General features: G+C 42.4%; 1 protein-coding gene and 1 long non-coding RNA gene across 3 annotated transcripts in view; both read left to right on the top strand.

Moving 5' to 3' along the window:
• Nucleotides 1–25463, top strand: part of LOC116978833 (cAMP-specific 3',5'-cyclic phosphodiesterase 4D-like) — a 724969-nt gene that overhangs the window by 3023 nt on the left and 696483 nt on the right. The gene's annotated exons all lie outside the window — the stretch shown is intronic.
• On the top strand, nucleotides 1404–24985 carry LOC116978869. The gene is made up of 3 exons (XR_004413585.1): nucleotides 1404–1560; nucleotides 8911–8916; nucleotides 24972–24985. It is a non-coding gene; the product is annotated as an uncharacterized LOC116978869 (long non-coding RNA).

Genomic DNA, 25463 nt, shown 5'->3' on the forward strand with positions numbered 1-25463 from the left:
CCCATAAGATCACCCCTCATCCTCCTGCGCTGTAGTCCTGGCCTATCCAACCTCCCCCTATCGTTCAGGCCTTTGAGTCGTGGCAATACCATCATAAATATTCTTTGTGTTCTTTCTATCTAAATGGCATCTTTCCTCTAGAGGGTAATTGAATATTCCAAAGGCGCCCTGACCAACATCATGTGCACAACTGTCCCAACTTAATGTCCCAACTTCTATACCAAATTGATGAATGCCATCATGCCCACAGCTTTCTTCATCACCCTACCTTTCACAGCACTTTCAGGGAACGATGTACTTGTAAAACAGAGGGATCAGGTAGTATAATGCTCCCCAAGACTCTACCATTCACTGTGAAGGTTCTGCTCTGGTTTGACTTTCCAAAATGAAACACCTCTACCTTTGTGCCATTTGGGAATTTTCTATGTGCATATTGAATGCCATATTTTCTTACACTGCAGTCATGGTTTTCTGTAAAATGCTTTTGGTTTTCAGACTTTCTGATCATCATGTTGTCTAAGAGTTCTGTGTAGTGCCTGGGAAACAATGTGCAGCACAAGGGGAACAAATTGTGTATTGCTAAAGTACAACAAAGCAGTTTCCTGCTTTGGTCATGTTGATAAGACATGCACAAATAATATCTTGGCTATATCTTGCTCGGAGCAGATGATTGTGAATACAATTTAAAAAATTATAAAAAGAAATGTAAAGATAGCCAATCAAACATTCAGTGGGATAGAGTCATACAGCAAGGAAACAGGGCCCAATCTGCTCATGTTGACCAAAGTGCCCCATCTACCTGTACATGTCCCACCTGCCCGTGTTTGATCCATATCCCTCTAAATCTTTCCTATCCATGTACGACCAAATGTGTTTTAAATGTTGTTGATGTACATGCTTCAACAACTTCCTCTGGCAGCTTGTTCCATATACACACCACAATTTCTGTGAAAAGGTTGCCCCTTAGATTCTTATTAAATCTTTCTGCTCTCACCTTAAACCGATGGCTTCTGGTTTTTGATTCCCCTACTCTGGGTAAAATACTGCACATTCACCCTATCTATCCACCTCATGATCTTATACACCTCTCATCCCTCATTACCTCAAGGAATAAAGTCCAAGCCTGCCCAACCTCTCCCTGTAGCTCAGGCCCTCAAGTCATGGCCATATTCTCATCAATCTTCTCTGCACGGTTTCCAGCTTCACAACAACCTTCTAATAACAGTGTGACCAAAACTGAAGAACACAATACTCCAAATATGGCATCACCAACATTTGGTACAACTGTAACGCAACATTCCAACTTCTAAACTCAATACCCTGACTGATGAGGGCCAATGTACCGAGAGCCTTGTTGCCAACCCTATCTACCTGTGATGCCATTTTCAAGGAACTATGTACCTGCATTCCTAGATCCCTCAGCTCTACAATACTCCCCAGAGACCAGCCATTAATTGTGAAGATTCTGTCCTGGTTTTACTTCATGAAATGCAATATCTTGCATATATCTGCATTAATTTCCATTAACCATTCCTCAGCCCATTAGCCCAACTGATCAAGGTATCATTATAATTTATAATAGCCCCGGCTATCTACGATACCACCCACTTTGATGTCATGTGCAAACTTACTTATCATGCCTCATTACTCCAACCTGCCTTGCCCATCATTCTAACAGGTACCTAAATGTCCTAAACTTTTGTCATCACACTTTTAGAACCATCCCACTCCTTTGCCCACAAACAACCTACCCCAATGATCTTTAGCAAGTTCCTATGTAAAGTTGGCCTTATCTCAAATCAGAATTTTAAGTCTGCCCATAACTATTTTAAAGCTAATAGAGTAGTGGTCGCTGGTCCCAAAAGGCTTGCCCATGGACACTTCACTCACATGCCCATCCCAACTTCCTACAAATAGATCAAGCTTTGCCCTCTCCCATGTAGGGTCCTCTCAGATTGCCTGAGGAAACTTTCCTGAACACGTTTGACAAATTCCACCCCATTTAGGCCCTTGGCACCAAAACAGTCTCAGTTTCAATTGGGAAAAATTCCCCTACTCTGACAACCTTATCAGTCTTGCAGCTGCCTGAGATGATCTGGCATATTTGTTCTTCTAATTCCTGTTGACTTTTTGGGGGCCTTTAGTGCACTCACAAAATGGTGATCATCCGCTTTATATTTCTTAGCTCCATCAATATAGCCCCACTGGATTAACCATCAGTAGTCATCTCAGACATGCTCCTTAATTAATAAAGAAACCCTCCCTCCTCTTTTACCCCCGCTTCTGTCTCGTCCGTAGCAACTGCTCTCTGGAACATTAAGCTGTCATTCCTGTTCCTCTCTTAGCCAGGTTCCGTAAAGACTACAACGTCCAAGTTGCACATACCTTAGCTCAATTGTCTTAGCCATCAGGCCGCTTGTATTAAAATAAATGCAATTCAGTTCAACAGTCCTTCCTCACTCCCCATCTATTCTGTCCACTGAATCTTTTTTCCATCACCTTCCAAACAAACTTCCAGCCTCACTCCTACCTCAGTCTTGCATTGGATATGATAGTTCTGGCTCTGGTTTTGAACCACAAAGGTCAATAGGTCTACTTGGAGTTCAGAGAGTTTCAGCTGATATTAGGCAGTGGTGCAGTGGTGGAGTTGCTGCTTTACAGCACCAGAGACCCAGATTCGATCCTGACTACGGGTGCTTGTCTGTACAGAATTTGTACGTTTTCCCCGTGACCTGCATGGGTTTTCTCCAGGATCTCTGGTTTCCTCCCACACTCCAAGGATGTACAGGTTTGCAGGTTAATTGTTTTGGTACAATTGTAAATTGTCCCTAGTGTGTGTTGGATAGTGTTGGCGTGTGGGGGATCGTTGGTTAGCGCAGACTTGGTGGTCCGTAGGGCCTGTTTCCGCACTGTATCTCGAAACTAAACTAACCTAAATTAAAAGATGCTTAATGATGTTACATCAAAACCAAACTCAGTTTCTGTGGCTGTAAACATCTCTAACCATTGCCAATGGCAGGCACCATCACTAAGGTCACCATCACCCTCAACTTTTAAGGCACTGACTCTTTCTTTGGTCCCACAGGAATATTTAAATATATACCATTTTGCAGTAAACACTCCCACTGATATTAAATGGAAGAATTTTCAGAAATATCTTTGTAGTTTGGAAGATACGTTCAGTGGACTACCGTAACTTGCCGCTTTAATTAGCCATGAAACACCTTTCACCAAAATGTGCTGCTACTTCAATTGCTATTCTTTTCTGGGGCTGCTACCGAAAATCTGCTTATTATAATAATAATCTGCTGTTTATTGATCTCCCTTTTTGTGGGTGTGTGAGCAGTCCCTCGATTCTTGCAGTATCTTTTCTCATGGCGACAGTGTATATTGTCTGTTTTCAGTCCAAGCTTATTTCTCCAACATGCTGGCAGGGTACAGAATTGTAATAAGAGCTGAGCATGAACTGATCGGGGTAGCTTCATGCCTGCCTAATTGTTCAGATTCAGGTTATTAATATTAAATAATTTAATTAAATATCTCATATTAGTAATACCCTGGGTGGTGGGTTTACGCAGATATTGTTTATTTATATTACATTCAAAGATTTGAGAGAAGTTCACAGGTATTAAAGCATTTCTGGTTTAAATTAAAGTTTGTCTGGAGTTGGATGAGGTGGTGTCGTGCTTGAATAGTAGGCTACCGTGCTGCTTCAAGTAATGGGAGAATCTAAACCCAGAGTGCACAATGTCAGAATAAAAGGATATACCTTCAAAATGAAGATGAGATGGAATTTATTCAGTTTCTGATGATGAATCTGTGGGATTAATTGCCACAGATTGCTTTGAAGGCCATGACATAGGCAGAGATTGATAGGTTCCTGATTAGGAAGGGCATCAAAGGTTATGGGGAGAAGACAAGAGAAGGGGTTGACAGGACAGCACAGTGGTGCAGCAGTGGATTTGCTGTCTAACCACACCAGAGACCCGGGTTCCATCCTGACTACATGTGCTGTCAGTACGAAGTTTGTACATTTTCCCTGTGGACCATGTGGGTTTTCTCCGGGTGCTCCGGTTTACTCTCAATCTCCAAAGAAGTAGGTTTGTATCGGCTTCTATAAATTGTCCCTTGTGTGTAGGACGGTGCTGGTGTACGTGGTGATCGTTTGTTGGCACGGACCCAGTGGGCCAAAGGGCTTATTTCCACACTGTATCTCTAAAGTCTAAAGGGAAAAATAGATCAGCCAAGAATTAATGGCGGACTAGACTCGATGGGCTGAATGACCTAACTCTGTTGCTGTGTCGTGTGGTATTATGTTGTGCTACTCACTTTCTTTTACGATTGCAGTAAATACTCACACAGGCATTAAATATCCTTGTAGTTCAAAAGATGCATTCAGTGCACTACCTAATGTGCCGCTTTTAATGATCAATTGGCCATGAAATACCTTTCACCAAAATTTGCTTATAATTGAACTCCCTTTTTTGGGTGTGTGAGCAGTTCCTTGATTCTTGCAGGATCTTAGCTCCTGGCTACGGTGCATTGTCTTTTTTTAAGTCTGAGCATATTTCTTCAACATGCTGCCTGAGTACAGAAATGTAATAAGGACTGAGCATGAGAGTACCTTTGTCCTTGCCTAATTGTTCAGATTATTAATATTAAATGATTTAATTAAACATCTAATATTAATAATATCCTGGGCGTTAGTTATCAACAGAGAAAAATTCACAGGTATTAAAATATTTATGGTTTAAATTAAAATTTGACGGGAGGTTTTTGTGGAGCTGGCTTAGTAGGTCAATAGATGGCTACCTGGATGTTCCAGGGATAAATGCTCGGACAATTAATGTTTATGATGCATTAAAAAAAAATTCTGAAGTGTGGACAGAGAGAAAATGTGTCAAATATTTTGGAGCATGATCAATTTAGCAGGGATGCAAATTGTTTACTCAAATACAACAATAACTTTGTGGAAAAGGAAATAAAGTTAGTAGGAATTAGAACAGTACAGCACTGAAACAAGTCCTTTGGATCACAATGTCAGTCCCGAACACAATGCCAAATTAAACTAATCTCCTCTGCCTGTGTGTGATCCACATCCCTCCATAGCCAGCATTTTTATAGCCTCTTAAACACCACCATCCTTTCTGTCCCCACCACCACCCCTGACCCCAATTCAGTAACCCACCAACCTTTTTATAAAAAAATCTTGGACCGCACAGCTCCTTTAAACATTAAAGGTACACAAAAATGCTGGAGAAACTCAGCGGGTGCAGCAGCATCTATGGAGCGAAGGAAATTGTTTGTTGTTTGTCATGTACATCAATGATCTGGATGAAGGTGTTGTAAATTGGATTAGTAAGTATGCAGATGATACCAAGATAGGGGGTGTTGTGGATAATGAAGAGGATTTCCAAAGTCTACAGAGTGATTTAGGCCATTTGGAAGAATGGGCTGAAAGATGGCAGATGGAGTTTAATGCTGATAAATGTGAGGTGCTACACCTTGGCAGGACAAATCAAAATAGGACGTACATGGTAAATGGTAGGGAATTGAAGAATGCAGTTGAACAGAGGGATCTGGGAATAACCGTGCATAGTTCCTTGAAGGTGGAATCTCATATAGATAGGGTGGTAAAGAAAGCTTTTGGTATGCTAGCCTTTATAAATCAGAGCATTGAGTATAGAAGCTGGGATGTAATGTTAAAATTGTACAAGGCATTGGTGAGACCAAATCTGGAGTATGGTGTACAATTTTGGTCGCCCAATTATAGGAAGGATGTCAACAAAATAGAGAGAGTACAGAGGAGATTTACTAGAATGTTGCCTGGGTTTCAACAACTAAGTTACAGAAAAAGGTTGAATAAATTAGGTCTTTATTCTCTGGAGCGCAGAAGGTTAAGGGGGGACTTGATAGAGGTCTTTAAAATGATGAGAGGGATAGACAGAGTTGATGTGGACAAGCTTTTCCCTTTGAGAATAGGGAAGATTCAAACAAGAGGACATGACTTCAGAATTAAGGGACAGAAGTTTAGGGGTAACATGAGGGGGAACTTCTTTAGAGAGTGGTAGCGGTGTGGAATGAGCTTCCAGTGGAAGTGGTGGAGGCAGGTTTGTTGGTATCATTTAAAAATAAATTGGATAGGCATATGGATGAGAAGGGAATGGAGGGTTATGGTATGAGTGCAAGCAGGTGGGATTAAGGGAAAATAATTGTTCGGCACGGACTTGTAGGGCCGAGATGGCCTGTTTCCGTGCTGTAATTGTTATATGTTATATGGTTATATGGTTAAATAGGCAATGTTTTGGGCCGAAACCCTTCTTCAGACTGATGGGGAGTGGCGGGGAGAAGAAAGGAAAAAACATTCCCTCTCTGACCTTCAAGCTATGCCCTCAAGTATTTAATATTTCCATCCTGGGAAAAAATATCTGACTATCTACCCTATCTATGCCGCTCATCATTTTATAAAGTTCTGTCAGGTCTCCCTTCATCCTCAGATTCTCAGAGTAAACATCCCAAGTTTGTCCAACCTCTCCTGATGGCAAATACCCTCTAATCCGGGCAGTATCCTAACAAACCTCTTCTGCACCCTCTCCAAATTCTCCACCTCCTTCCCGTAATCGGGTGATCAGAACTATACATAGTACACCAAATGCAGCCTAACCAAAGTTTTATAAAAACTGCAACATGACTTCCCGACTTTTATATTCAATGCCACAACTGACGAAGGGAAGCAAAACATATCTCTTCTTTACCACAGGTAGACAAAAATGCTGGAGAAACTCAGTGGGTGAGGCAGCATCTACAGACTGAAGAAGGGTCCCGACCCGAAACGTTGCCGATTTCCTTTGCTCCATAGATGCTGCCTCACCCGCTGAGTTTCTCCAGCATTTTTGTCTACCTTCGATTTTCCAGCATCTGCAGTTCCTTCTTAAACATCTTCTTTACCACAGTATCAGTTGTGCTAATACTTTCAGGCAACTACGGACTTGGAGCCCAACATTCCTCTGTACACAATGCCGCTAAGGGTCTTGCCATTAATTGTATACTTTATTCTTAATTTGATGTCTCGAAGTGCAACACCTCACGCTTGGATTAAACACCCTCTGCCATATCATATGTATATTCCTGTTGGAGTGAAGGGCAAGGCAGGTTGGAGTAAGGAAGTTTGGATGACAAGGGAAATTGGTTTGAATAGGGAGAATGCACAGACTGGTGTGTATATGGAATGAGCTGTCAAAGGAAGTAGTCGAGGCAGGTACAATAACAACATTAAAAAGATATCTGGACTGTACATGGATAAGAAAGGTGTAAACAGATATGGGCCAAGCACGGCAAATGGGACTAGTTTAGATAGAGCAACTTGGTTAGGTGGAATGTCGGGCTGAAGGGCCTGTGACTGTGCTATATGACTCTTTTTTTAATCTATTCTGAACCTTCTATTTCTCTGCCTGAGTTTGTTCCTGTTTGCTCTATATTCTCAAAGGCCTTGTTTGAATTCATCTTCCTAAACCTTACATATGCTTCCTTTTTCCCTTTGACCAAATTTACCAACCTCTGGTCATCCAGGGCTCCCTCGCCTAGCTATCCTTGTGTGTCCTGCTTTCTGAAACATGCTGGTCCTAAATTCTGATCAGTTATTTATTTATTTGATATTCATTAGATGAATGGATAGCTCTGTGGAGCAGCTGGTGGAGTTGCTGCCGCACAGCTCCAGTGACCTGGGTCAATCTTAACCTAGGCAGCCGACTGTGTGGCGGCTTTCCACAGGATGGCGCACATCTACTTCAATGACCTGCTCACCAAACTGAGCTTCGGAAATTGGATCTAATACCTTTTCACAGATATCCATATTGCAGTTCAAATAAATGGGTGGGAAACAAATAGTTTTGTAAACCACACCATCTGCAGTTCCTTGTGTCACCAGTTTCCCCATTAGGTTTGGAGTAAGGCAGGATAATCTGAAGAAGTGTCTCAACCTGAGACATCACTTATCCATATCTACCGGAGATGCTGCCTGACCTGCTAAGTCCCTCCAGCACTTTGTGTTTTTGTTTGTGAACCAGCATCTGCAGTCCATTGTGTATAGGGATGTCCTCTCTTGTTTTGTTTGAGTGCTGCATAGAACCCTTTGCTGAATCCAACAGGAAGGACGTGAGCATAAGAGGAGTGATGATGTCAGGCAATGGAGGCACTCAAATCAAAAACACTATAAATGGATGGCATAATCTTCTGCTTGGACCCAAGTTACATAGAAACATATAAGCATAGAAAATAGGTGCAGGATGAGGCCATTCAGCCCTTCGAGCCAGCACCGCCATTCATTGTGATTATGGCTGATCATCCACAATCAGTAACCCTTGCCTGCCTTCTCCCTATACCCCTTGATTCCGCTAGCCCCAAGAGCTCTATCTAACTATTTTAAATTCATCCAGTGAATTGGCCTCCACTGCCCTCTGTGGCAGCGAATTCCACAAATACAACTCTGGGTGAAAACGTTTTTTCTCATAATAATAATAATAATTATAATAATAATAATAATAATAATAATAATAATAATAATAATAATAATAATAACTTTATTTATAAAGCACTTTAAACAACTGCAGTTGCCACAAAGTGCTGTACATGAGAACTCATGGACAAAAAGCTATTACAAACAATTAAAAACCATTAAAAACCGTAAAACGAAGGACTATAAAAAACACACTAAAAATTAAAAGACATTAAAAGCACTAAAAACAGGAGCAATGCCTCAGCCAGTGTCGAAAGCCAAAGAATAAAAATGAGTTTTTAGGGAGGATTTGAAGATGGACAGTGAGGGGGCCTGTCTGATGTGCAACGGCAAGGTGTTCCAGAGTGCCGGAGCAGCAACAGAAAAGGCTCTATCCCCTCTGAGCTTCCGCTTAGACCTTGGTACCTCAAGGAGCAGCTGATCATCTGACCTGAGGCACCGGGCAGGAGCATATAGGTGGAGCAGCTCAGAGAGGTAAGGCGGGGCGAGCCCATTCAACGATTTAAAAACAAATAAAAGAATTTTGAAACGAACTCGAAAGTGCACTGGGAGCCAGTGAAGGGAGGCCAAAATTGGCGTAATGTGCTCCCTCTTTCGAGTTCCGGTCAAAAGGCGAGCGGCAGCATTTTGAACAAGCTGGAGACGAGCCAATGAAGCTCAAGCGACTCCAGAGTAGAGTGCGTTACAGTAATCCAGCCTAGATGTAATAAAGATGTAATAAATAGAATGGGCTTCACCTTTGCCAGCTTCCTTAGGTGAAAGAAGCTGGACTTAACCACCGCGCCTATTTGTTTATCTAGTTTAAAATCACCGTCCATCCTAAAACCCAGGTTCAAAACGGTTGGCTTTACAGACAATGCCAGTGGACCCAAGTCAACAAAGGGAGGTTCACGGCAGCCATTGGGGCCAAACAAAATCACCTCTGTCTTCTCTTCATTAAGTCCCAGAAAGTTTAAGGCCATCCAGGACCTAATGTCCTCAAGACAAGACAGAAGTGATTTTAGAGAATAGTCGTCTTCTTTCCTGAGTGGCATATATAACTGGCTATCATCTGCATAAAAGTGAAAGGAGATGCCATGCCTTCTTAAAATTGAGCCCAGAGGAAGTAGGTATAAAGAGAAGAGCAGGGGCCCTAAAATTGAGCCCTGTGGAACCCCATATACCAAGGGAGTGGAGGAGGATTCAAAGCCAGCAAGGCTTACACGCATGGTTCTGTCTGCCAGATAGGACCTGAACCATCCCAAGGCACTGCCACAAATGCCCACTTGGTGCTGTAATCGGGAAATTAAAATTCCATGGTCCATCATCAGTTTTAAATGGCCTCCCCTTTATTCTTAGACTGTGGCCCCTGGTTCTGGACTCCCCCAACATTGGGAACATTGTTCCTGCATCTAGCCTGTCCAGTCCTTTTATAATTTTATGTTTCTATAAGATCCCCTCTTATCTTTCTAAATTTTAATGAATACGTCCAGTCTTTCCAATATTTTCTCATATGACAATCCCGCCATCCCGGGGATTAAACTTGTGAACCTACGCTGCACACCCTCAATAGCAAGGATGTCCTTCCTCAAATTAGGAGACAAAAACTGCATACAATACTACAGATGTGGTCTCATCAGGGCCCTGTACAAGTGCAGAAGGATCTCTTTTCTCCTATACTCAAATCCTCTCGTTATGAAGGCCATTAGCTTTCTTCACTGCCTGCTCTACTGCATGTTTACTTTCAATGACTGTGTACAAGGACACCTAGGTGTCGTTGCACTTCAATTTTTCCTAATCTGACACCATTGAGATAATAATCTGCCTCCTTGTTCTTGCCGTCAAAATGGATAACCTCACATTTATCTACATTATACTGCACCTGCCATGCATCTGCCCACACACTCAACCTGTCCAAGTCACCCTGCAACCTCCTAGCATCCTCTTTGCAGTTCACACTGCTACCCAGCTTTGTGTCATCTGCAAATTTGCTAGTGTTACTTTTAATTCCATCATCTAAATCATTAATATATATTGTAAATAGTTGCGGCCCCAGCACCAAGCCTTCTGACAGGGACCTGTTTATTCCTACTCTATGTTTTCTGTCTGCCAACCAATTCTATATCCATGTCAATACCCTACTTCCAAAACCATGTGCTCTAATTTTGCCCACTAATCTCCTGTGTGGGACCTTATCAAAGGCTTTCTGAAAGTCCAGATACACTACATCCACTGGCTCTTCTTCATCAATTTTACTTGTCACTTACTCAAAAAATTCTAGAAGATTAGTCAAGCAGGATTTCCCCTTCATAAATCCATGCTGACTTGTACTAATCCTTTTACTGCTATCCAAATGCAGCGTTATTGCTTCTTTAATAAAATACTTCTTTCAGTCCACAAATTGATCAGCTTCTATGGCCGGTTTGAGAATGCAACATGGGCCAGACTCAACTGCATTAAAAGTGAGGTAATACTCGTTTGCAGGCCAATAGCACAATGAATCCTGTGGGGTGGTTCTCTATGCAGACTGTCCAAATCATCTGGGAGAATACACCTAGACGTCACTTGGCTGGCAGTAATAGTGGCCACTCCCTGTTAGATCCTTCCTGGATGGTTGGAAACTCATTCCCAATGCACATTGCCCTTGGGACGGGTATGATGAGGATGAAAAGTTCACCCAACTCTTTGTAGACAGTGCATTGGCAAAGTTACGGGTACGGATTAGAAGATTGTAAAGGAATGCAGGGGGTCTTGTGGTTCATCACAAGCAACTGAATAACAGTGAACTCCCTGATTTACAGCCTGTTCTCAGCATGGCCAACAAATGTCAAAGCTTTGATGACATATCAGAGAGAAGATTTACAAAGACAATACTGTAGATAAGGAATTCAGTGATGTGTTGAGATCAGGGAAGGTCCTAGCCAAGAATGAGTTAAGTAGAGACCTAATAAAATATTCAGAACTATAATAGATTTTCCTGCATCTGCAGTTCCTTCTTAATCATTCAGAATTATAATGATTTTTCATCAAATACAAACAATACTGCTGTTTCAAATGAGTCAGAACACAGATGTGAAATAATTGACTAAAGAAGCAAGAGGATGTAGAGAATTACTCATTGAGGGTGTTATAACTAGACACTTGCTGAAAGAATGATAGAATCAGATTCTGTAAGAATTCAGAGCATGCAATTAAACTTGTACTTGAAGTGAGTTTTGTTGGATTCTATGTACCTCCGTTGGCTGAAGTATGGAACTAAATTATACAGTTCTTTCAAACTGCTGACGCAAACTTGATGGACCAATATGACCATGGTCCAACGAATACAACTTGTTAATGACCAGGAAGCAGTTGGAGAAAAACTGTGCAATGCGCCATTTCAGTATCAGCCTCATGGCACAAGATATTCTATGCCTAAGATGTGGATGTTTCTATTTTATGGGACTGTAAAACCGGGATTAAATATTGTTAGATAAATGTTACACGTGCATGAGCCTTACACACTAGGCCAACTAATTTCCTCTGCCTACATATGGGAAACTTCAGCCATCAGCACTTTATTACCTGCTCCATGTCCATCACTGGCCACCAACCCTTGACTCTGAGTTAATTTTCCATATGTCTTCCATTGTAAAGAATCCTGCATTCCGCCTCTGTAATGTCATGCGTATTCAGCTCAACAATAAGTAGTTTGTAGACAAAAGTGCTGGAGAAACTCAGCGGGTGTGGCAGCATCTATGGAGTGAAGGAAATAGGCAACGTTTCAGGCCGAAACCCTTCTTCAGACTGATGCAGGGTGGGGGGGGAAGAAAGGAAGAGGAGGAGCCAGAGGGCTGAGGGAGAGCTGAGAAGGGAAGGAGACAGCAAGGGCTACTGAAAATTGGAGAAGTCAATGTTCAAGCCGCTGGGGTGCAGACTGTCCTAGCGGAATATGAGGTGCTGCTTCTCCAATTTCCGGTGGTGCTCACTCTGGCCATGGAGGAGGCCCAGGCCGAGCTTGGTGCGCAATAACCAACCTGATCTCCCTGTGGCTCAGCACTTCAACTCCCCCTCTCATTCCGAATCCGACCTTTCTGTCCTGGGCCTCCTCCACCAGCTTGGGCAGTTTGCACCCCAGCGGCTTGAACATTGACATCCAATTTCTGGTAGCCCTTGCTGTCTCCTCCGCTTCTCAGCTCTCCCTCAGTCCTCTGGCTCCTCCTCTTCCTTTCTTCTTCCCACCCCCCCTCCACCCTGCATCAGTCTGAAGAAGGGTTTCGGCCCGAAACATTGCCTATTTCCTTCGCTCCGTAGATGCTGCCGCACCCTCTGATTTTCTCCAGCACTTTGTCTACCTTCGATTTTCCGGCATCTGCAGTTCCTTCTTGAATAAGTAGTTTGTCATCTAATCAGAAATTTATTCCCTAAATGCCCTGTCTGGTGAAAAAATAAAACTGGGAAGGTGGCTCAAATGTGACTGACGAGGGAAGTCAAGAATAGTGTTAAATCCAAGGAAGAGGCAGATAAATTGGCCAGAAGAAGCGGAAAAACAGAGGACTGGGAGAAATTTAGAACTCAACAGAGGACAAAGGGGTTAATTAAGAGGGGGGGGGGGGGAAAGAGCATGAAAGAAAGCTTGCGGGGAATATAAAAACGGACTGTAAAAGCTTCTTTAGGTATGTAAAAAGGAAAAGATTAGTGAAGACGAATGTAGGTCCCTTACAATCAGAGACAGGTGAATTTATAATGGGAAACAAGGAAATGGCAGAACAGTTAAACGAGTACTTTGGTTCTGTCTTCACTAAGGAAGACACAAACAATCTCCGGGAAATACTCGGGGACCGAGGATCTAGTGGAAGGGAGGAACTGAAGGGAATCCACATTAGTCAGAAAATGGTGTTAGGTAAACTGTTGGGACTGAAGGCAGATAAATCCCCAGGGCCTGATGGTCTATATCCCAGATTACTCAAGGAAGAGGCCCTAGAAATTGTGGATGCTGCAATAGTGATCATTTTCCAATGTTCTCTCGACTCTGGATCAGTTCCTGTGGACTGGAGGGCAGCCAATGTAAATCAACTTTTTAAGAAAGGAGGGAGAGAGAAAATGGGGAATTATAGACCAGTTAGCCTTACATCGGTAGTGGGGAAGCTGCTGGAGTCGTGTATTAAAGATGTTATAGCAGTGCATTTGGAAAGCAGTGACAGGATCAGTCAAAGTCTGCATGGATTTATGAAGGGGAAATCATGCTTGACTAATCTTTTGGATTTTTTGAGGATGTAACTAGTAGAATGGATAAGGGCGAGCCAGTGGATGTGGTGTATCTGGACTTTCAAAAAGCCTTTGACAAGGTCCCACACAAGAGATTAGTGTGCAAAATTAGAGCACATGGTATTGGGGGTAGGGTATTGACATGGATAGAGAACTGGTTGGCAGACAGGTCCTTTTCAGAATGACAGGCGGTGACTAGTGGGGTGCCGTAAGGCTCGGTGCTGGGACCACAGTTGTTTAGATAGATAGATAGATAGATAGATATAATTTATTGCCACACAACCAGGGTTGGTGGAAATTTGGGTTGTCAGCAGCAGTACAATAATAAAGAACACACAATAAAACTGTAACACAAACATCCACCACAGCATTCATCGCTGTGGTGGAAGGCACAGAAATTTGGCCAGTTTACAATATATATTAATGATTTAGGCGAGGGAATTAAATGTAACATCACTATGTTTGCGGATGACACAAAGCTGGGTGGCAGTGTGAGCTGCTAGGAGGATGCTATGAGGCAGCAGGGTGACTTGGATAGGTTGGGTGAGTGGGCAGCAGTATGGCAGATGCAGGATAATGTGGATAAATGTGAGGTTATCCACTTTGGTGGCAAGAACAGGAAGGCAGATTATTTTCTGAATTGTGTCAAATTAGGAGAAGGAGAGGTGCAATGTGACCTGGGTGTGCTTGTACATCAGTCACTGAAAGTAAGCATGCAGGTACAGCAGGCAGTGAAGAAAGCTAATGGCATGTTGGCCTTCATTGCGAGAGGATTTGAGTTTAGGAGCAAGGAGTAGTTGTACAGCAGTTGTACAGGGCCCTGGTGAGACCGCACCTGGAGTATTTTGGCCTAATTTGAGGAAGGACATTATTGCTATGGAGGGAGTGCAGAGTAGGTTCACCAGGTTAATTCCCGGGTTGACAAGACTGACATATGATGAAAGAATGGGTAGACTGGGCTTGTATTCGCTTGAATTTAGAAGGATGAGAGGGTATCTTATAGAAACATGTAAAATTCTTAGAGGATTGGTCGGGGTAGATGCACGAAAAATGTTACCAATGTTGGGGGAGTCCAGAACCAGGGATCACAGTTTAAGAATAAGGGGTAGGCCATTTAGGACAGAGATGAGGAAAAACATTTTCACGCAGAGAAACAGTAATAAGAAAATATATTTATTTATGATGATCTCTACATGTGATTCCACTGAAGAATTCCATTATTTTGTTCAACATCATATTAGGAGTACTGGAAGAGTCTTGTGCTTATTGCAGGTGAGGTGTTGTACCCAGTCAAGAACGATCAACATTGAAAGATAACCTGCTTTAACTTAGTTGAGCATTTTGGGACCACAGCCAGGCATGATTTCAACAGTTTGTTTAAATCGGGAAATTTAGGTTATTGCTTGTTTTTAAGTTTTTCTCAAGATTCAGGATAATAATTGGTGGGGATATTAACTTATGCCTATTTTTGTACAATCCTTTTGTGGATGGAATGATATTGTTTTCACTGCAATAAACAACGGTAGTGATAATTAGCATATGTAATTAGTGTCTTGTGAGGTCTTGTGCAAGTACGCATGTGCAGGAGTAGACTCAAGGTGGCTTCCTGGAATAAAGCCGTTTGTAAGATTACTCCCGTGTCCGAGCCTTATTGAAGTCTGTTCCAAGCATCCAAATACACACCAGGTCCCTTTGAACATCAAATTACATATGTCATCAGAGCCAATAGGTTTTTATGCCCAAACACTCGAAAAAGGTGTTAATCGTACTTGCATCTGATCTGGTGAGAAAGGTCACACTGCACCAGGACCAGTTATTGATGTGTACTTGTGACTAGAGAGGAAAAACAAAACTCACCTTGCATGCCAAAATCTAAATCTGGCACAGTACTGAGCAAAGTGAATATTTGTTTCCAAATTCAAAGCACTGTATGGAAGCAACCATCAGGCCCTTAAACACTGCACAATACTAACCACGACCCTACCTCAGCAACTATGATCCACTATGGATTTTGTTTTGGTCGCATTACGAATTTTACACTATTATAACTACTATTGCTGATTATTTATTGATTATATTTTTGATGGTTGTATATTGCGTGAATTAGTGCGCCTGTAAAACTGTAGCGTCAGAATTGCAGAACTGTAGCGTCCGTTGCCAGTATATATGACAATTAAATACTCTTGACTCTTGAAGTGCAGTGTTGACATGACTGTAAAACTGGACCAATGAGAAGGCAGTTGCAGTGGAGAGCCACTGGGACAGTGCTGGATCCAGTGTAACTTGTGTACAATGTACATTAACAATTTGGATGGCAATGTTGTTAACATTGTTAAATAAATTTGTCGATGTCTCCAAAATTAGTGGAAGGATAATTGATCAATTGGGAAGGTGGGTCAAGGAATGGCAAATGGAATTTAACTCTGCATAAGGTGTTGCTTGATTAAAAAGCTTTACAAATAAGCGTTATTACATACATAGAAAGAACAGACTGTAAGCACTATCCTATAGAAAATCATTGCACCATTATAATATATAAATCAGTTTAAGAATCATATGACATCTTATTTTGTTATTAGAAACTACAACACGGAAACTTCACTAATTTTCCATCAGCAATAGCCATGAAATGCAGTCTGTAAACTGCACATGGTTCTGCCCGGGACATTGAATGAATGTATTGTGACTGAAACGGCAGGAGAGGCTAAAGCTATTCTAGATCGTCAAAACAGTTGTTTATCAGTTCAGTTCCCATGCGACTGTATAAAAATTGACTCCATCTAATTTTATCATCCTGTTGCCCTATCATGATGCTACCAACTGAGCAGAAAAAAAGAATGAACATAGAAACATAGAAAATAAGTACAGGATTCGGCCCTTTGAGCCGGCACCATCATTCAATATACCGTATTTCCCAGCAATGAAGACACACCTGCATCGAAGACGCACCCCTCATTTTGAGTTGCTAGATTTTGAATAAAAAGGCTGGCGGGACATAGAATTTCTCACGCTCAAAAATAAATAAACAAACAAATAAATAAATAAATAAATATAGATAAAATAACGATTCAATTTGCCCAAGGCTTCCGGATCTCCTCCATTCTGAATGACTGAATGGGTGGGGGGTGGAGGGTGGTGGCAGGTGGAGAGATGGTGGGAAAAATGGGAGCACACCGGGACAAGTTGAATCAGTTGTGACCTTATTGAATGACAATACTAGTTCAAGGGACCAATTGAGGTTACTTGCGCCAACACAGGAGTAAGCTCCACCACCCGCTGTCCTGTTTCCATCGCCCGCTGACCCGCTCTGTTCTATGATCTTTGCTCTTGAAAGACACGAACCGGGCAGTGAATGCCACGCAGTGTCACCCAGCGCAGCAAGTGAGGCCATGTCCTGCTCCTGGCGGCAGTTGGAATTTAAGGATTTGCGGGAAGCGGTTGACACGAGCGAGGCCAGCGAGCGGCAGGAGAGAGGTGTTCAAACTGAGAGCACTGCCGGCAGAAGTGCTGAGGTGACGGCCGGTACTTCCCTCCCCGGCCACAATGCGGTGGCTTCGCACCCGGAGCGTCGCGGCAGCGGTGAGTGAGTGAGTTGCTGGCATGATCCCCGACCCCCTCCTTCTCAATGCTCCAGCCCGTGCTGACCCAGGCCAGGCTCCCCACACGCTGTGAAAATAACTCTCCCCCCCAGCGACGCTGCCCTTTTACAGCTGCTTCCCATCAGCTGTCAGCAATGATGGATAAGCTTGGCTATCCCTCAGTGCAGCAACATGTTTCTTGATGTTGCTATACTGAGAGATAGCCAAGTCTATCTTTCTTGGCTAACAATCTAACCATCGGCCTCCAAGACGCAGGTAAATTTACGTGCCTTATTTTTGGGTTAAAAATAGCGTCTTCATTGCCGGGAAATACGGTAATCATGGCTGATCGTCCAAAATCATTACCTCAGTCCTGATTTCTCCCCATATCACTTGATTCCATTAGCACTAAGAGCTATATCTAACTCTCTCTTGAATACTTCCTGTGAATTGGTCTCCACTGCCTTCTGTAGCAGAGAATTCCACAGATTCACACTTCTATGGGTGAAATAGTTTCTCCTCATCTCAGTACTAAATGGCCTATTCCTCATTCTTAAACTGTGACCCCTGGTTCTGGACTTCCCCAACATCTGGAACATTTTCCCTGCACCTAGCCTGTCCAATTCCTTAAGAATGTTATATGTTTCTGTAAGATCCCCTCTCGTCCTTCTAATTCCAGTGAATATAAGCCCAGTCAATCCATTCTTTAATCATATGTCAGTCCCATCCCGGAAATGTACCTGATGAACCTACTCTGCACTCCCTCAATATGTCCTTCCTCAAATTAGGAGACCAAAACTGCACACAATACTCCAGGTGCGGTCTCACCAGGGCCCTGTACAACTGCAGTAGGACCTCCTTGCTCCTAAACTCAAATCCTCTCACTATGAAGGCCAACATGCCATTTGCTTTCTTCACTGCCTGCTGTACCTGCTGCTTACTTTCAGTGACTGATGTACAAGCACACCCAGGTCTCGTTGCATCTCCCCTTTCAGATAATAATCTGCTTTCTTGTTCTTGTACATCAGTACATGTCACTTATACAGTTCTTCACTACCGAAGTATTACTACAATCATAACATGTTAATATTGGTATTAATCCAATAATTTGTGGCTAGTTTGCACGCCTCCTCAATTAACATGGTTTGTGACATGTGCGCATGAAAAGAGGGTGGCTTTTGGGTTGCATATGGAACATTATAGAACATTCTTCAGGGCTTGACATATCTGAACAAGCCAGGGCTAGTCATGCAGTTAGGCAAGGGCATGAATAGTATTTAGCAGCTATCCAAAAAGGGTGTCTAGTGAAGTCTGAGCAACATTCCAATTGTATATTTTAAATGCTTATTGTGCATGCCTGTAAACATTCTATTTTTCCAACCCAAGGACTTTTGGAGCTTTGCAGAGATTAACAGAAATGGCCGAAACACAGAGTGATGAGCTTCATGAATTGTTGATCCATGAGAATAGCACGTTGGAAGGATCACCATTAGTTAGCCCAATCATCTGTAGAAATCCTAATCCTATGGAATTTAGTTCTAGCATGGTATTATCATGTAACTCTGGCAACTAGGCATGATATGAACACTGAAAATAGATTCAAAACATTCATGCAAGACCTTGGATATTTACTGGAACATGAGCAAAAGTGTTTTTTAGATATTCATAACGAACGTTTGAAATCACTTTGTGACTCATATAGTAAATTTGTGTCATAGATATCCAATAGAGCCATAGAGCTCTAGTAACAGGTCCTTCAGCCCATCTTGTCCAAGCTGACTAAATTGGCACACTGGGTTAATCCCATTTGCTTGCATTTGGCCCATTGCCATCAAAACCCTTCCTATTCATTTATCTGCCCAAATGTCTTCTAAAAGTCATAATAGTATCCGCTTCTATATTTCCTCTGGCAGCTAATTCTAGATTTGGCTATTCTCTGAATGAAAAAGATGCCCTAAGGACCCCCTTAAATCTCTCCCTACTCACCTTAAGCCTATGCCCATTACATTTAGAATCTTCCATCCTGGGGAAAAAACTGTAAGCGTTCACTTTATCCATGCTCCTTATATTCTTGTACACTTCAATTGAGTCAACTCTCAGCCTCCTCGACTCCAAAGAAGAAAGTCCCAGCATATCCAACCTCTCCCTATAACTCAAGCCCATGCGTCCAGGTGATATTCTAGTGAGCCTCTTTTGCACTCTTTCCAACTTAATGACATCCTTCCTATATCTGGTTGACCAGAACTGCATACAGTACCCAATATGTGGTCTCACTATTGACTTGTACAATTGCATCTCGATCTCTCAACCTTTGTACTCAATACCCTTCCGAATAATGGCAAGCATGCCAATGGCCTTTTCACCACACTGTCCACCTGATTCGCCATTTAAAGAGAACCATGCACTGGAATTCCCAGATCCCTCTGTTCTGCAACACTCCCAATTCATGTGGGAGTTCTGCCCTGGTTTGACATATCAAAGTTCAAAACCTCAAACAGAGTTAAATTCCATGTGCCATTCCTTGGCCCATCTTCCCAACTGATGTATTATCCTTCCACCAATTTTGGCTTCATCTGCAAATTTACTAACAATATTAATAACATTGTCATCCAAACTGTTAATGCAGGTAACAAACAACACTGGATCCAGCATTGCCCCCCTTGCGGCTCTCCGCTGCTTACAGGCTTCCAATCAGAAATAAAACATTCCACAACTAATCTTTAACTCCCTCCTCCAAGCCAATTTTGAATCCAATTGGGTGGCTCACCTTGGATTCCTTGCACTGTAACCTTCCAGGCTATCCTACCATGCGGGACTTTGTCAAAGGTCTTGTTAAAGTCTATATAGACACCGCCCACTGCCCTGCCCCACTTAACTCATTGATGGCGCCAAAGTAGAGATGGTTGAAAGCTTCAAGTTCTGAGGAGTAAATATCACCAGCAACTTGTCCTGGACCAGCCATATCGAAGCAATGGCCAAGAAGCCAATGCCTCTACCTCCTTAGAAGGCTTAGGAAGTTCAGCATGTCCCCAACAACTCTCACCAAGTTGTACAGATGCGCCGGAGAAAACATTTTATCGGAATGCACCACAGCATGGTTTGGGAACAGCTCCATCCAAGACCACAAGAAATTGCATAGAATTGTGGACAGCCCAGACCATCATGCAAACCAACCTCCCTTCTATTGACTCCATCTACACTACACGCTGCCTTAGCAAGATCACCGGCATAATCAAGGACACTCCCTCTCCTTCTCTCTCCCATCAGGCAAGAGACAGAAGTGTGAAAACGCATACCAGATTCAGGGACAGTTTCTTCCCAGCTGTTATCAGGCAACTAACCCATGCTATCACCACCTAAAAAGTGGTCTTGACCTACCAGCTACCTCTTTGGAGACCATCGGACTATCTTTAATCGGACTTTACTGGACTTTATCATGCACTAAATGTTATTCCCTTTATCCCTTATCTGCACACTGTGGTCAGCTTGATTGTAATCATGTCTAGTCTTTCTGCTGACTGGATAGCATGCAAAAAAAATAGCATGCTTTTCACTGTACCTTGGTACAAGTGACAATAAATTAAACTAAACTAAACTAAAATGTTGGTCGATCCTGTCCCTAAGAATCCACTCCTACAATATTCCCACCACTGATGCCAGGCTCACCGGCCTATAGTTCCCTGGCTTGTCCTTACTGCCCTTTATAAATAATAATACAACGTTAGCCACCTTCCAGTCTTAAGGAACTTCGCCTTCTTCAGTTATAAAATTTCAAGTTGAATAAGAGCACTGAGATTTGATCATTTTCAGTGGTGTGTAGTCCCGTTGCTCATGATATAGGCAACTAAACAAATGTAAAAAACTAAACTCATGGTTTTTCTAAAGTATTTAATTTCAGCTCTGCAATGTATCTACACCCCAAACTAAAAGGAAAACTGGAAGAACTCACTTGATGCTTGCAAAATTAAACCTTTCAAGTTTCAAATTCCATGATGCATTTTGGATTGCCTTTGGCTAATCTTTTTTCACAAAATTTACATTGCAGTTACATTGCAATGTACGTAAAGTTGCTGTTAAACTTAATGGGGAATGGAAAACAAAGATGCATGATAGGTCGCCTAATTATAGGAAGGATGTCAACAAAATAGAGAGAGTACAGAGGAGATTTACTAGAATGTTGCCTGGGTTTCAGCAACTAAGTTTCAGAGAAAGGTTGAACAAGTTAGGGCTTTATTCTTTGGAGCGCAGAAGGTTAAGGGGGGACTTGATAGAGGTCTTTAAAATGATGAGAGGGATAGACAGAGTTGACGTGGATAAGCTTTTCCCACTGAGAGTAGGGAAGATTCAAACAAGGGGACATGACTTGAGAATTAAGGGACTGAAGTTTAGGGGTAACATGAGGGGGAACTTCTTTACTCAGAGAGTGGTGGCTGTGTGGAATGAGCTTCCAGTGAAGGTGGTGGAGGCAGGTTCGTTTTTATCATTTAAAAATAAATTGGATAGTTATATGGACGGGAAAGGAATGGTTGGTTATGGTCTGAGCGCAGGTATATGGGACTAGGGGAGAATACGTGTTCGGCACGGACTAGAAGGGTCGAGATGGCCTGTTTCCGTGCTGTAATTGTTATATGGTTATATGATAAGAGGGACTGAATACTGTGGAATTTGAAGAATCATATGCCTAGAGCTTTCAGAGCCGATAGATATAATAACAATTGTCTTGTGTTCTACATTGGCTTCAGAATATTTCTTTTTCATAGGGTCATAAGGTCATATGATAGGAGCAGAATTAATCCATTTGGCCCATCAAGTCCACTACACCATTCAATCATCTATCTCCGTTCTAACCCCATTCGCCTGCCTTTTCTCCATAACCCCTGACACACGTGCTATTCAAGAATTCATTTTGACATGAATGACAGCAATCTTGTCCACCCAATGACAGAAAGGATACTGCTGGAGCGGGAGTCATTCTGAAAGAGGACAATAGACTCAGCAACCGACTCTCCTTGGGGGCAGTGCATCCACCGTCCGAATAATTTTATTGAGAGTGCCTTGATGTCATTGCGCACTTGCGTGCCAATACGATTTTTTTCTATTGCGTACAGCAATCAGATGTTTATTATCTTTTTGTGTTGCAAGTAATGCAAAGACAACAGGACAGCGAGTGTGGTCAAGGTAGCTGGACATAATTTCTAGCCATGTGCACAGTGAAAGCTGGACTCCTACACATTCCTGGACTTCTTAGACTGACTTTCCACATCTACATTTCATGTTTATAAGCATATGGTAAATTCATTTGCTTTGATGACTTAATCTGGGTACATCTGATGAGAAACATAGAATCATAGAAACATAGAAAATAGGTGCAGGAGTAGGCCATTCGGCCCTTCGAGCCTGCACCGCCATTCAATATGATCATGGCTGATCATCCAACTCAGTATCCTGTACCTGCCTTCTCTCCATACCACCTGATCCCCTTAGCCACAAGGGCCACATCTAACTCCCTCTTAAATATAGCCAATGAACTGGCCTCAACTACCTTCTGTGGCAGAGAATTCCACAGATTCACCACTCTCTATGTTAAAAATGATTTTCTCATCTCGGGCCTAAAAGACTTCCCCCTTATCCTTAAACTGTGACCCCTTGTTCTGGACTTCCCCAACATCAGGAACAATCTTCCTGCATCTAGCCTGTCCAACCCCTTAAGAATTTTGTAAGTTTCTATAAGATCCCCCCTCAATCTTCTAAATTCTAGCGAGTACAAGCCGAGTCTATCCAGTCTTTCTTCATATGAATGTCCTGCCATCCCAGGAATCAGTCTGGTGAATCTTCTCTGTACTCCCTCTATGGCAAGAATGTATTTCCTCAGATTAGGAGACCAAAACTGTACGCAATACTCCAGGTGTGGTCTCACCAAGACCCTGTACAACTGCAGTAGAACCTCCCTGCTCCTATACTCAAATCCTTTTGCTATGAATGCTAACATACCATTCGCTTTCTTCATTGCCTGCTGCACCTGCATGCCTACTTTCAATGACTGGTGTACAGCCAGTCTCGTTGCATCTCCCCTTTTCCTAATCGGCCACCATTCAGATAATAATCTACTTTCCTGCTTTTGCCACCAAAGTGGACAACCTCACATTTATCCACATTATGCTGCATCTGCCATGCATTTGCCCACTCACCCAAATTATCCAAGTCACCTTGCAGCCTCCTAGCATCCTCCTCACAGCTAACACTGACCCCCAGCTTCGTGTCATCCTCAAACTTGGAGATGTTTCCGCAAACTTGGAGACTTTAGAACTTAAGTATAGTCACTCTTTGAGCTGTCCTTTCCACCTGGTCTGCTGCAGTTAACATCGCTATGGATTATCATTTGCGGAATTTGCCTTCAAACTAACTTCAACTATAACCTGAACTGGAGAGTGCAAATATCAGATAGGGTAATGTGGTGTCTTTTTCTTCAGCCTCTGGTGGCTTATCGTCCAGGACTGGTGCAGCTGTCATTTCCTGGCTCTCAGAAATTTGAAACACCCCATGGTTTTTTTTGTGGTGGTGAGGCATAGGTGAAAATTATGCATTTTCTATGAGAATACCATCATATTTAATGACCTCTGATTTTGTGCCAATTGAGCCCAAAGGGCCAGCAGGCTCCTCTTCCTTAATGCAGCACAATGGGATCACCCTGTGTTTGTTGTCACGATGAGACAGGATGCCTGCTTGAGACAGGATGCCTTCTCCCCAAACTGGGCAATTACCTACAATATTAGAATTACTGATCAACTACTCTTTCAGGAAAATGGGCACAGTATTAATTGCTGTAATTTAATTTCAGTAGTCATGTGGAACTTCTAAAAATGTTTGTCCGATTAGCAATTTTTTTCACAAAAGCCACATATGAAAATTAGTTTAGTTTAGTTTAGAGATACAGCGCGGAAATAAACTCTTTGGCCCACCATGACCAGCGATCCCCAAACATTATCACCATCCTACACACACTAGGGACAATTTACATTTATACCAAGCCAGTTAACCTATAAACCTATATGGAGTGTGGGAGGAAACCGAAGATCTCGGAGAAAACTCATGTGGTCACAGGGAGAACATACAAACTCCGTACAGACAGCACCCATAGCCGGGATTGATCCCGGGTCTCCGGCATTGCAAGTGCTGTAAGGATGCAAACCTACTGCTGTGCCACTGTGCTGCAACAGTTTTATTCTTGTTTTTCAGTCTCATAATGACTTCTTTGACTTTCATTGGCACAACTTTGGTCCTCATGTTGATAAACACCAATAAAAGTTTCCAAAGGTGATGGAAAGACTGGAGGAAAGACTAGGTGCTGAGAGCTCTCTTATACCTGCATTATAGAGGCAATTAAACACCTGAGCAATTGCAAACACCTGTGAAGCCATGTGTCCTAAACATTATGGTACCCTGAAATGGGGGGGGCTATGTATAAACACTGCTGTAATTTCTACATAGTGAAACCAAAATGTATAAAAATACCCTTTATTAAAATCTGACGATGTGCACTTTAACCACATGTGATGTTTTCTATTACAAATCTCAAATGGTGGAGTTCAGAAGCAAATAAATAAATGATGGGTCTTTGTCCCAAACATTATGAAGGGCACTGTACTTTTAAGCTGTAATTTTCTGAAACTAGCAGTGAACCTTGTCTCCAGAATTGGTAATATCTGTGCAACTTAAGTGTTGTTCATCACTGTGAGAGGAGATGGGAATATATTTTGCGCTTTTATCAATTTAAATCCATTTACAAAAGAAACATCAAGACTAGTTGCTTCCCCCATTCGTACCTTTGGCATTGAGAGTATGATGGTGATCAACTATCGTATTTCCCGGCAATGAAAACGCACCCCCATTTTGAGTTGTTAAATTTTGAAAAAAAGGCTGGTGGGACAGGATCAAGGGTTTGGTTTAGTCCAGGGGTCGGCAAAGGGGTCAGGACCATTGTTTGTGAGCGGATGGCGGGCCACATCACAGAATCAGAATCAGAATCAGAATCAGATTTTATTCGCCAAGTATGTTTTGCAACATACGAAGAATTTCACTGGCCAGGTCAGTCATACAATTAAAAGCAACAGACACAAAAACACATTTTAACATGAACATCCACC

This window comes from Amblyraja radiata, chromosome 1, assembly GCF_010909765.2.
Source record: "Amblyraja radiata isolate CabotCenter1 chromosome 1, sAmbRad1.1.pri, whole genome shotgun sequence".
Lineage (NCBI taxonomy): Eukaryota > Metazoa > Chordata > Chondrichthyes > Rajiformes > Rajidae > Amblyraja > Amblyraja radiata.